The sequence below is a fragment of the Sciurus carolinensis genome, chromosome 4, assembly GCF_902686445.1.
Source record: "Sciurus carolinensis chromosome 4, mSciCar1.2, whole genome shotgun sequence".
Classification (NCBI taxonomy): Eukaryota; Metazoa; Chordata; class Mammalia; order Rodentia; family Sciuridae; genus Sciurus; species Sciurus carolinensis.
Window position 1 is genome coordinate 148,604,783 of NC_062216.1, and position 14,292 is coordinate 148,619,074.

Sequence of the window (14,292 nt, forward strand, 5' to 3'; positions counted from 1 at the left end):
AGGAAGGACATGAGAAAAAACTGCATCAATGGCAAAAAGAAAGTAAAAACCATAAGTGTTTCAGAGGAGGAGTAGAAGAGGTGAAATGGAGTAAAAAACTGGAGAAAGACCCAGTGAAGAAAGAAAAGAGGAACATCCCTAAAGGAGGATATTTGGTAAGTGAATAAAGCCTTGATTGCCCAATGCTCTGTCAGAATATGAACAGGACAGATGAAAGACCATTGCACAGTGGAAGATTCTGATAAATCTCGTTACTATAGAAATTTTTCCTATCGATTAACCCCAACTGTGATCTTATCTACATGAGTGAGAGGATTATGTTAAAAGTGCACAAAACAAATCCCACTCTTAAAGTAATTAGTCAGTAGATTTGGAAATGTCAGTCGTCAATGAGGATTTATTTTTGGAGATTGAAGGACCAGAGATACTTCAAGCAAGGAGCATAATCAGATTACATTTGATCGACATAGAAGGCAGGATACCTCCAAATTTCTAGAGCAGCTGTGCAGTAATTATGCCATAATTAGTTTGTGTATATGTGTGTGTGTGTGTGTGTGTGTGTGTGTGTGTGTGTGTGTGCTTTCTTCTCAGGATTAATTTCTCATCTTGTCCAGCAATTTAAAAGCATCTTAGTTTCCTGGAAGCTGTTTAGAGTTTATTATTTTCCAGGATGCTGAGATGTCACGTCTACAGCAACTTCCTGTGTTATTTCTTATCATGCTGCAACTGAGTTGCATTTCATGTGCAAAAATATAAGGCAAAAATTTTAAAGATACAATATTGTGTGGTCATAGCACAAAAAGGAATTGTATACTGAGCAATTTCATTTAGGATATAACTATAAAATTTTGGTGTTTTTCCTGGGGCCCCTTTTCTCTTAGCTTATCAGTGAAAACCCTTTGAAAGGTTTCCCAGGGATTGATGGTCAGCACGGAGGGAGGGATTTCAACACTGCTGGACTGGGGTGACACAAGAACTCATTCTTCAGCATTCTGGTGTGCCAGGCACACATGTTTAGGCTTTTTCACCATCCTAAAGAGATGAAAGCTTCTGAAGTCAGTGGGAGATTCATTTTAAAATTAGTTCTGTTGGAAACAGAGTAATTTGAGAAACTGGTCTGCTGATAGTATTTGAATAAAGCAGACACACAATGCCAACTTTGTTGTTTGATCTCTAGTCTTGAGTGAACGACTGTGTGTGTGTGTGTGTGTGTGTGTGTGTGTATACAGGAGATATTGGGGGAAATGTACAATTGAGTCCTTACTTGTTCAAATAACTCCAATGGTTCAGGAAGCCTCTCACTATTTGTGCGCAAAATAGTATGGGCACATAACTGTAAAATTATCAAAACCAATGTCCATCAGGAACAGACAGAGAATAAGCATTCCATACGCTTCTATGTATTTACATCTTCAAAATAAGGTTTATTTATTTTAGTTTATGGTATGGTCCTCACTGAAGGCAACTAATATATCAAAAGAGTGTTTATAAGAATGAATTTTAATGACTTAAAGCAAAAATAAGTAGAATTATGAATTGGGAAAAAACCAGGACTCGTTGATAATCAAATACCCCCAAACTTGTAATAACAGCTAATTCAGTAAAGACATCTAGAGTCTGCACATAGAATGTGATTCTCCTTTTGTTACATTACAGGAACAAATAGAAAGAGAGAAAAATAACCTGAATTCACCAGTAATTGTTAAGTGAAAGATGAGAAATGCATGAAGTTCTGAATTCCATGATTGATCTGTCTGCTTTTACAAAAGTGTGTAATCCAGCTTCACCATTTCCTTTCTGTAGCCAGTTCAGAAATTACAGCAGAGACTTCTTCAAAGGGTACATTCTGCAGGGAATTGTAATCAGTAAGGTAGATTGTGGGAAGAATTATGTAAGAGACATTTTCACAGCTGCTTAATATCAACAAACAAACAAACAGAAAACAAATGTGACTGTAGGAAGAAAACCTAGTGATTCTTCACTGACCAGATTAGTAACCTCCATAGAATTCACGAAACCTGAACTGACCATCTTCGGGTTGTGACGAGCTCATTGTGAAGAGAAGAAATCGAAACACAAAGAATAATATGACTGTGTGTCAGTGTGTTTCTTCAACCAAGTTCTTGAGGATTTGACTCCAGGGAGAAATACGAAAGGATAGAAAACCTTACTTTGGGAAGAATAGGTCATTGGAGTTAAAGGGGATGGTACATGCATGCCACAGAGACAGAAAATAGAACAAGCAGTTCACTGTTACTGCTTGACTGTTGCAAGGCATTAGGCAACATATCCAGAGATGGATATCTGATTACCTATCATATGTATATTTACAAAAAATGCACTCCTATATGTATATCTATATGTATATTTGACTCCCATATGTGTATGTATACAAGGAAGCAGAGCTTTCAGACACATTTACTTTTGCTCTCATTTTCCCTTGCACAACAGTTTTATACACAAGAGTGGGTGCTTTACATACTCTTGGCACCTCTTCCATGGATCATTCTTAGGGTTTTGGCCACAGTAGACTCACCATCAAAATATGTATGACTGCATGACCCATGTGATTCTACAATTTGTATAATCAGAAAAATGAGAGATTATACTTCATTTATGTATGAGCTATCAAAATGTATAAATACATCCTACTTTCATGTGCAACTAATTAGAACAAAGAAAAATAAAAAATTAAAAAATATGTATTTGGTAATACTGTGACCAAAGTGTTTCCAAACCTTTTAGATTTCGACTATGAGCACACCACCACAGTGAACATGCACTGGCACACCAAGTTGAAAAAGAAACATCATAATCATTAACCATGCAAATAAGATACAATTAGCCAACATCATGACTTGGTTTCAATGGGCCAAGCTCCTTGCATCTTTACTTTCTTTCCTATTCAATTGTCCATCTTTAGAAGATCATCTGATTTGTTTATCGAACCAAATGAATACATTGAAGAAAATAAGGAAAGAGGTCCCCTGAAGGAAAAAAGAAAAATACATGACAACTTGATTTGAGGACAATGATTCAGTTTGGAAGGAATAGGTATTTGTGCAAATTACATGAATATATGTGAAAGAAACAAATGTGTATTACCATTACAGTGAATCTGGTCTTCTTTAACAGTGTGTTGTGCTCTTGGACAGCAGGATTATATATATCAACATAATCAACAACTTTAAGAAAAATTATAATATTCCTGCCATGTCACATATGCCTTTCCCTGGAGAAGTTAAATCCCAAAAGACCTTCACTGAATTATTCTTTAAGCAAAGGTGGCAGAATAAATAAATTGTAATGTCAACAGCTGGCTCAGAGTTCCCCTTAGGGAGAAAACTATCTTTGTTTAGGAAAATACCTTGATATTCTATTTTAAATGTGTGAGCCCTGAAGACATGTTCTGGAAAGATCCTACAAGAGAAAAAAAGATATATTTCTCTGCCCAAAAATTTAATAGGAATTTGAAAGAAAACATGTAAAGAAGAAGGCAGAAAGTCAGACCTTACCCTTTCCAAAGTAGATAGAGATAGAGATGTGGGGGAAGAGGGAGAAAACAGATCAACCAGACAGGAAGATTGTTATTTTGAAAGTCTGTGGTTGCTTACAAATTCCCAGTGGGTGGCTGATGGCCAAAAGACTCTGAATAACGTGGCAATGTAATACTCAGTATTAAACAGTGTGGGAATTAATGCCATTCTGCACCTTTCTTGGTAAAATCTGCCTCACCTACGACTGATCTGTGTGGATCAGTTAGTTTGTCTTCTCTGTGACTAAAAGACTTTATAAGAGCAATGAAGAAGAGGAATAGTTTATTTTGGCTCACATTTTCAGAGGTCTCAGTACATAGATGGCTAATTCTACTGTTCTGGACTACAGGGAAGGCAGAGCATCATGGAGGAAAGCAACTGAGAACATGGTTACAGGAAGCAGAGACAGTTCTACTCACCCGGGACAAAATATAAACCCCAAATGCACATCTCAGTGACCCACCTCCTCCAGTCACACTCTACCTATCTATAGTCACCACTCAGTTAATCCCTATCAGTGGATTAAGAAGTGGATTAAGGTTTAATCAGTATATTAAGGGTCTCATAACCTAATCATTTAACCTCTAAACTTTCTTGCACTGTCTCACACATGAGCTTTTGGGAGACACCGTATATCCAAATTACAACAATAGCATTTTAGAGAAATGACTGATGGATAATACAAGTGTAGGACAGTCCAGTGCAGATAGTGGTAAATAAAAGCAGAAGAAGAGACATTTATGGGAATAACAATTTAGCAAGGACTTCACCAACGGATGCAACCATGAGTATATCAACCATTGGACTGGTGTTGCAAACCTCAGATTTACTATCTAAAAGTTGAACTATTGCAAATTTAAGTAAATTTTGAATGAGTACAAACAGGTGATATTTGTGTTACACTGATTCTTTAGAACAAGATTAGCACTAGACTGATAATTTCTAGTTAACTTCTTGGACAATCCCAAATTTTTAAAAATGGTGATAAGAAGGATGAAGAAGAAGATATATATACAGGGCATGGTGGCCCACACCTTTAATCCCAGCAGCTCGGGAGGCTGAGGTAGGGGGATCAAGAGTTCAAAGCCAGACTCAGCAAAAGTGATGCACTAAGCAATTGAGTAAGAAGTTGTCTCTAAAAAAATACAAAATAAGGCTGGGGATGGGGCTTAGTAGTTGAGTGCCCCTGAGTTTAATCTCTGGTACTTCCCCTAACACCTGGAAAAAAAAAAAAAAGAGAAATGCAAGTACATGTGGAAATATAATAACAGAAAAGGTGTTAGAACTGTATCCATGTATACAGATTAATGAAATAAAGGATGAATAAAATGGACCATAAATAAACACATATTGGAAAAACCTACAATTACCTATTTTCTTAATCTCCTTGGAACTATTTATTTCTGTTTCATTCCGAGAAATTCAAAGTTCTCTATAAATTCAGCCTAAGTTAAATAGCCCTCATTCGTTTTCCTACATAAGGAACATATCTGGTATAAGGGTCATAAAAGCTAAAACTGTACTACTCTAATTCTTGCAAATAACCAATAATAAGAAAGAAAATAAATTTTAAATTATTCACTTAAGAAAGCAAGAAAAAATTAGCTGAGTTCTTGTGAATACATTTAATCACTGACATTAAGCTGTTCTACTAAAACCTGTAGTCATAATCAATTATATTTCAAATAAACAGTTGATAATAAGGAGGGAAATGAGATAAGGAATTTGCATGGGATACATATAGATAGTATATGTGAGGGAATATATTCCTTATATAGAATCAATTGCCCATTATGCCTACCCTTAGACATTTACCTGGATCATATACATACTGTACATGTCAGTGAATACCTGCTTATATGTAGAATGTTATCTGTTATGCCTTCCTCTAGCCATTTATGTACAAAGCAGTTCTTCCACAGGACTGTAGCATCGGACCACAGGGAATATAATTCTGCTTCAAGAATGAATGGAGAAGAGGGAGAATGCACCCCCGGTCGCTCCAGAACCCAGGAGTTAAGAAGGGGAGGCATTGAGAGACTCGGACTGAAGTGGAGCCACGGGTGAGTCTGCCCACTGGGTAAAGCTCGGCCCGGGTGGCAGGCCCAGATAGAGGTGGCTTATCGGAGCCGGGCAGGGCAGCTAGAGCCATCCACAGGCAGTCCTGCGCACTCCGGCGGTGGGCCCCGCCCACACAGCCAGCTTCTCCAGGTTCTCGGAACGGAACTGGCCCGCTAGTGAGAGCCTGTCTGAACAGAGCAGGCGCCGAGTCCCGGAGCCCCTGCAGTGCAGTGTACTCCTGCAAAGAACCAGCGGAGAGCCTCGATCTGCAGTCAGCCTCAGGGATAAGGGCAGGGCAGCCGGAGACCTCTTCAGGCGGCTCTGCCCACTCCGGCTGCGGGCTCTCTTCACGGGGCGATCCAAGATGGCGGCCTAGAGGGAGACTGCACCTCCGGTCGCTCCACAACCCAGGAGTTAAGAAGGGGAGGCATTGAGAGACTCGGACTGAAGTGGAGCCACGGGTGAGTCTGCCCACTGGGTAAAGCTCAGCCCGGGTGGCAGGCCCAGATAGAGGTGGCTAAGCAGAGCCGGGCAGGGCAGCTTGAGTCTTCCCAAGGTAGTCTTCCACACTCCGGCAGTGGGCTCTTCCCACACGGCCAGCTGCACGGTGCAGGCCCACAGTGAGAGCATTTCCGCACAGAGCCAGTTCCAAAACGTGGAACCAGTAGAGGGCTAGGGGCAGTATTCTTCGAATGAGCTGCTTTATCAGATTCCTCCAAGACATCAGGCTACTGAAGGCTGGGAGGTGATACACTGGAAATCTACTGGGACACTATAAGCCAATAGTGGAAAACTGCAATATCTCAGGGTCCCACTGACAACTGACCATTATGAGAAAACAAGGGAAGAAAATGTCCCAAACAAACCTAGATACTACATCAATAAAACCCAATGACAGCACAGCAGAAGAAATGTCAGAAAGGGAGTTCAGAATGTACGTAATTAAAACGATCAGGGAAGCTAATGAGGAGATGAAAGAGCAAATGCAGGCATTGAAGGAGGAGATGAAAGAGCAAATGCAGGCATTAAATGATCGCACCAATCAACAGTTAAAAGACCAAATACGGGAAGCAAGAGATCATTTCAATAAAGAGTTAGAGATACTGAAAAAAAACCAAACTGAAATCCTTGAAATGAAGGAAACAATAAACCAAGTTAAAAACTCCATAGAAAGCATAACCAATAGGATAGAACACCTGGAAGACAGAACCTCAGACATTGAAGACAAAATATTTAACCTTGAAAACAAAGTGGAACAAACAGAGAAGATGGTAAGAAATCATGAACAGAATCTCCAAGAACTATGGGATATCATGAAAAGGCCAAATTTGAGAATTATTGGGATTGAGGAAGGCTTAGAGAAACAAACCAAAGGAATGAACAATCTATTCAATGAAATAATAACAGAAAATTTCCCAAATCTGAAGAACGAAATGGAAAACCAAGTACAAGAGGCTTATAGAACTCCAAACACACAAAATTACAACAGACCCACACCAAGGCACATTATTATGAAAATACCTAACATACAAAATAAAGACAGAATTTTAAAGGCCGCGAGAGAAAAGAATCAAATTACATTCAGAGGGAAACCAATAAGAATATCAGCAGATTTTTCAATCCAGACCCTAAAAGCTAGAAGGGCCTGGAACAACATATACCAAGCCCTGAAAGAAAATGGATGCCAACCAAGAATCTTATACCCAGCAAAACTTACCTTCAAATTTGACGATGAAATAAGATCCTTCCATGATAAACAAAAGCTAAAGGAATTTACAAAAAGAAAGCCAGCATTACAGAACATTCTCAGCAAAATATTCCATGAGGAAGAGATGAAAAACAACGATGCAAATCAGCAACAGGAGGCGCTAGCCTAAAGGAATAGCCAAATAAAGGAGAAACCAAATCATGTCAAAAACAAATATGAGTCAATTGACTGGGAATACAAATCATATCACAATAATAACCCTGAATGTTAATGGCCTGAATTCATCAATCAAAAGACACAGACTGGCAGATTGGATTAAAAAGAAAAATCCAACAATATGCTGCCTGCAAGAGACTCATCTCATAGAAAGAGACACCCATAGACTAAAGGTGAAAGGATGGGGAAAAACATACCATGCACACGGACACAGCAAAAAAGCTGGAGTATCCATCCTCATCTCAGATAATGTGGACTTCAAACCAAAACTAGTCAGAAGGGATAAAGAAGGACATTACATGCTGCTTAAGGGAAGCATAAATCAGCAAGACATAACAATCATAAATATCTATGCCCCGAACATTGGCTCATCCATGTACGTCAAACAAATCCTTCTCAATTCCAGAAACCAAATAGACCACAACACAATAATACTAGGCGATTTTAACACACCTCTCTCACCACTGGATAGATCGTCCAAACAAAAATTGAATAAAGAAACTATAGATCTCAACAACACAATCAGCAATTTAGACTTAACGGACATATATAGAATATACCATCCAACACAGAATGAATACACTTTCTTCTCAGCAGCACATGGATCCTTCTCTAAAATAGACCATATTTTATGCCACAAAGCTACTGTTAGTAAATACAAGAAGATAGAGATACTACCTTGTACTCTATCAGATCATAATGGATTGAAATTAGAAATAAATGACAGAATAAAAAACAGAAACTTCTCCAATACCTGGAGACTAAATAATACACTATTATATGATGAATGGATAACAGAAGACATCAGGAGGGAAATAAAAAAATTCTTAGAAGTAAACGAGAACAAAGACACATCATATCAAAATCTCTGGGACACTATGAAAGCAGTACTTAGAGGAAGATTTATTTCATGGGGTGCATTCAAAAAAAGAAGTAGAAATCAACAAATAAACGAGTTAACACTACAGCTCAAAGCACTAGAAAAAGAAGAGCAGACCAATACCAAAAGTAGTAGAAGACAGGAAATAGTTAAAATCAGAGCCGAAATCAACGAAATCGAAACAAAAGAAACAATCAGAAAAATTAATAAAATAAATAGTTGGTTCTTTGAAAAAATAAATAAAATTGATAAACCCTTAGCCACACTAACAAAGAGAAAGAGGGAGAAAACTCAAATTACTAAAATTCGGAATGAACAAGGAAACATCACAACAGACACGAGTGAAATACAAAACATAATTAGAAGCTATTTCGAAAATCTATACTCCAACAAAACAGAAAACCTTGAAGACATCAACAAATTTCTAGAGACATATGAACTACCTAAACTGAACGAGGAGGACATACACAACTTAAATAAACCAATTTCAAGCAATGAAATAGAAGAGGTCATCAAAAGCCTACCAACAAAGAAAAGTCCAGGACCAGATGGGTTCTCAGCCGAGTTCTACAAAACCTTTAAAGAAGAGCTCATTCCAATACTCCTCAAACTATTCCATGAAATAGAAGAGGAGGGAACCCTACCAAACTCGTTCTATGAAGCCAATATCACCCTGATACCTAAACCAGACAGAGACACACCGAGGAAAGAAAATTTCAGACCAATATCCTTAATGAACATCGATGCAAAAATTCTCAACAAAATTTTAGCAAATCGCATACAAATATATATTAAAAAGATAGTGCACCACGATCAAGTGGGTTTTATCCCAGGGATGCAAGGTTGGTTCAACATTCGGAAATCAATAAATGTCATTCACCATATCAACAGACTTAAAGTTAAGAATCACATGATTATTTCAATAGATGCAGAAAAAGCATTTGATAAAATACAGCATCCCTTCATGCTCAAAACACTAGAAAAAATTGGGGTAATGGGAACATTCCTAAACATTATAAAGGCCATCTACGCTAAGCCCATGGCTAATATCATTCTAAATGGTGAAAAACTGAAAGCGTTCCCCCTAAAAACTGGAACAAGGCAGGGATGCCCTCTTTCACCGCTTCTATTCAACATCGTCCTTGAGACTCTAGCCAGAGCAATCAGACAAACCAAAGAAATTAAAGGGATACGAATAGGAAAAGAAGAACTCAAACTATCCCTGTTCGCTGATGACATGATTATATATTTAGAGGAACCTGGAAATTCCACCAGAAAACTTTTAGAACTCATAAGTGAATTCAGTAAAGTAGCAGGTTACAAGATCAATGCTCATAAATCCAATGCATTTTTATACATAAGTGATGAATCTTCAGAAAGAGAAATTAGGAAAACTACCCCATTCACAATAGCATCGAAGAAAATAAAATACTTGGGAATCAATCTCACAAAAGAGGTGAAAGACCTCTACAATGAGAACTACAGAACACTAAAGAAAGAAATTCAAGAAAACCTTAGAAGATGGAAAGACCTCCCATGTTCCTGGATAGGCAGAATTAATATCGTCAAAATGGCTATACTACCTAAAGTTCTATACAGATTCAATGCAATTCCAATTAAAATCCCAATGATGTACCTCGCAGAAATAGAGCAAGCAATTATGAAATTCATCTGGAAGAATAAAAAACCTAGAATAGCTAAAGCAATCCTCAGTAGCAAGAGCGAAGCAGGGGGTATTGCAATACCAGATCTTCAACTCTACTACAAAGCAATAGTAACAAAAACGGCATGGTATTGGTACCAAAATAGACAGGTAGATCAATGGTACAGAATAGAGGACATGGACACAAACCCAAATAAATACAATTTTCTCATACTAGACAAAGGTTCCAACAATATGCAATGGAGAAAAGATAGCCTCTTCAACAAATGGTGCTGGGAAAACTGGAAAACCATATGCAATAGAATGAAATTAAACCCCTATCTCTCACCCTACACAAAACTCAACTCAAAATGGATCAAGGACCTCGGAATCAGACCAGAGACCCTGCATCTTATAGAAGAAAAAGTAGGTCCAAATCTTCAACTTGTTGGCTCAGGATCAGATTTCCTTAACAGGACTCCCATAGCACAAGAAATAAAAGCAAGAATAAACAACTGGGATAGATTCAAACTAAAAAGCTTTCTGTCAGCAAAGGAAACTATCAGAAATGTGAAGAGAGAGCCTACAGAGTGGGAGAATATCTTTGCCAACCATACCTCAGATAGAGCGCTAATTTCCAGAATCTATAAAGAACTCAAAAAACTCTACACCAAGAATACAAATAATCCAATCAACAAATGGGCTAAGGAAATGAACAGACACTTCACAGAAGAAGATGTACAAGTAATCACCAGATATATGAAAAAATGTTCAACATCCCTAGTAATAAGGGAAATGCAAATCAAAACTACCCTAAGATTTCATCTCACCCCAATTAGAATGGCGATTATCAAGAATACAAGCAACAATAGGTGTTGGCGAGGATGTGGTGAAAAAGGAACACTCATACATTGCTGGTGGGGTTGCAAATTAGTGCAACCACTCTGGAAAGCAGTGTGGAGATTCCTCAGAAAGCTTGGAATGGAAACACTATTTGACCCAGCTATCCCACTCCTTGGCCTATACCCAAAGGACTTAAAAGCAGCATACTACAGAGATACAGCCACATCAATGTTCATTGCTGCTCAATTCACCATAGCCAGATTGTGGAACCAACCTAGATGTCCTTCGGTTGATGAATGGATAAAGAAACTGTGGCATATTTATACAATGGAATATTACTCCGCAATGAAGAATGATAAAATTATGGCATTTGTAGGCAAATGGTCGAAATTGGAGAATATCATGCTAAGTGAGATAAGCCAATCTCAAAAAACTAAAGGACGAATGATCTCGCTGATAAGCGGATGAGGACATATAATGGGGGGTGGGACGGGCTAGCATTAGGTTTAGGGTTAGGTTTAGAGTTAGGCTAAGGAGAGCAGTAAGAATGAAGGAAAGAAGGACTGTGTAGAGGGAAAAGAGGGGTGGGAGGGGTGGGAGGGGTGGGAGGGGTGGGGGGGAGGGGAAAAATATAATAAACATCATTACCCTATGTAAACGTAAAAAAAATAAATAAATAAAAAAAAATTATCAGGAAGAGATGGAGAAAATGGAGAAATAAGAATTTATAAAGATTTGAAAAGTCACAAGAGATATTAACCATTTAAATGTGTAGACCTTATTTGGATCTAAATTCAAACAAACTGTAAAAAATATATAAACTAGGGAAATTTAAACAATAATTACTTAATGATATTAAGAAATTATCTACAATTTTAATTTTAATTGTGATGACAGAACTTCACTTGCATCTTTTCAGATTTCTTTTCATAAATTAAAAATTTTTATTGAGTTAACTGAAAATTCATATTCAATTGAAAGAAATGACAGAGATTCCTTATAACTGCCAATGATAACAACTTGCATAATTATAGTACCTTACAACAACCAAGATACTGACAGTGATTCAGTGAATACATTTCCATTACCATAGAATCCTTATTTATCTTTTTTTGTGGGGGGTGGAGGTCCGGGGGATTGAACTCAGGGCCACTTGACCACTGAGCCCCATCCCCAGCCCTATGTTGTATTTTATTTAGATAGGGTCTCACTGAGTTGCTTAGTGCCTCTTTTGCTGAGGCTGGCTTTTAACTTGTTATCCTCCTGCTCAGCCTACCCAGCCTCTGGGATTACCGGTCTACACCACCTCGCATGGCCCATTACATCTTTTAAAGCCACATCCCTCTCTAGAAACCACGAATTTGTTCTCCAGTCTATGATTTTGTCATTTTGATTTTGTCATATAGAAATGGAATAATACACTATGCAACCTCTTAGGATTCACTTTTTGCACTCAGCATAATTCTCTGGAGATTCATATAGGTTGTTGAGTGTATCAATAATTGTTTTCTTTGAATTGCTGAGTAGTACTCCATGATAAGGATGTACTACAGTTTGTTCAAACATCCATTCACTAAAAGACACCTGGGTTGTTTCCATTTGGGGCTACTGTAAATTGAACTGTTATAAACATTCATGTAAAACCCTTACCTTACTTAAATGTTTATGAATGAAATAAAATTTTATGTCTAGAATTTCCTTAAAAAAATAATTCCAGACTGGGTGAGACATCAAAAGAATGTAGTTCAGTGGTAGAGTGGGCTCAGCATGTGTGAGACCCTGGATTCAACCCCTAGCAGCAAGGTAAATAAATAAATAAGATCATCATGAAAAAAAAAAAAAAAAAAAAAGAATGAATGGAGAATATTCAGAATATCATATCCCAATAACATTTTTAAAAGACTGATATTATGTAACACCTCTTTAAAATAGCAATTAAAATCCACCTATTTAAAATAACTAGTACCGTATGCCACACTAACCATTTTTCTTATGTTATGATGATTCTTCAAAAAATTCCATCAAGTAATTGTCATCCTTATTGACATTTATAAATGAGGAATCTGGGGTTTAAGATAATTTAGTTAAGTTTAGTTGCCATCCAAGGTCACCTGTGGTCATTTGGTTGTAATCATACACATGACCACGGCTTTGGTCTTGCTTAGGCATTTTAGCACACCTTGACCTGCATAAAGTTATAGAAAGTTCTCATTCTTTCATCACCAGAAACATTTATTTCCCTCCTGTTCCCAGTCATATTATCAAGTTGGTCAAACTAAAAATATATTTCCAGAATTCATTTCTCAGTCTTATATTGTGGTAACTTGACAGGGAGAGAGAGACATAGACCGTGGAATAACTGTGAGAACTTTGGAAGGCAAAATTCAGTCAACATTATTCAAGGAAGGTCTTCATGGTCAGATCAACTGACATTTGTCAGTGGCAAATGTACCTAGTGACTTTCCTTCTTGTCTTTGACCATTTTATTAGACCTTCATCTGCTCATTTTTGCTGCTGGACAGTATGACCAGCAATGTGCCCAGACCCATCAACAGGTGCTTAACCAGGGACCACCGGAAGCAACAGACCTCTCTACAAACATCTCCTTCAGAGTTCCACTTCCGTGGCTGGGACTGCTTGGCTTCTGAGATTCTCCATGTAGGCTACAGTTTGAACTCCTGGACCAGAGTTTCTGGAAGATTGGTGTAAGACTCTACCTGATCTTGCTGCACACTGTTCAAGATGTTTATGCCCCCAGCTTCTCCAAAAAATCATGTGAGAACCAATCCTTCTAATAAATCCCCTAAGACACAAAACTCAAAATGGTTCTGCTTCCTTGACTGAACACTGACTGATTCAGACTCTGAGAAATGGGGTGTTTTCATCTCAAAATATAAGCCATGTGGCAATGACAGAGGCTGAAATGCAGCAAGAAATTAAAAAGGAAAGACTGGGGAAATGGCCAAGAAATACTGGAGGCTAAAGAAGGGATGACCCCTATCATGTTGCAGAGAAAAAAAAAGCCACAAGACTTTCCTGGCATAATGTGAAAGGCAGGAAATTAACCTAAGAAGTTTAGAAATTATTAGATGGTCTTAGAGGGATCTGAACTGACAATCTAAAACATCCAATGATTTTATTTTTCCTGACTGATATAAAATACTTGGGGAAAAAAATCAGAAACATTTTTCTTTATTGCTAATTACCCAATTCTAATTCTCAATAATTATTTTGATTCTAAAATTTTTCTAGATTTATTTTCTAACATCTTCACACTTTGAGTTTTTTTTATTAGAACTCTTAATAATTGTTTGTTCTTGGATTATTCATTTACCAGACAGTTACTAAATGCTTTCTGTATTCCTGTCCATATATTAGATGTGGAAAGAGGGAAATAAACAAGAAA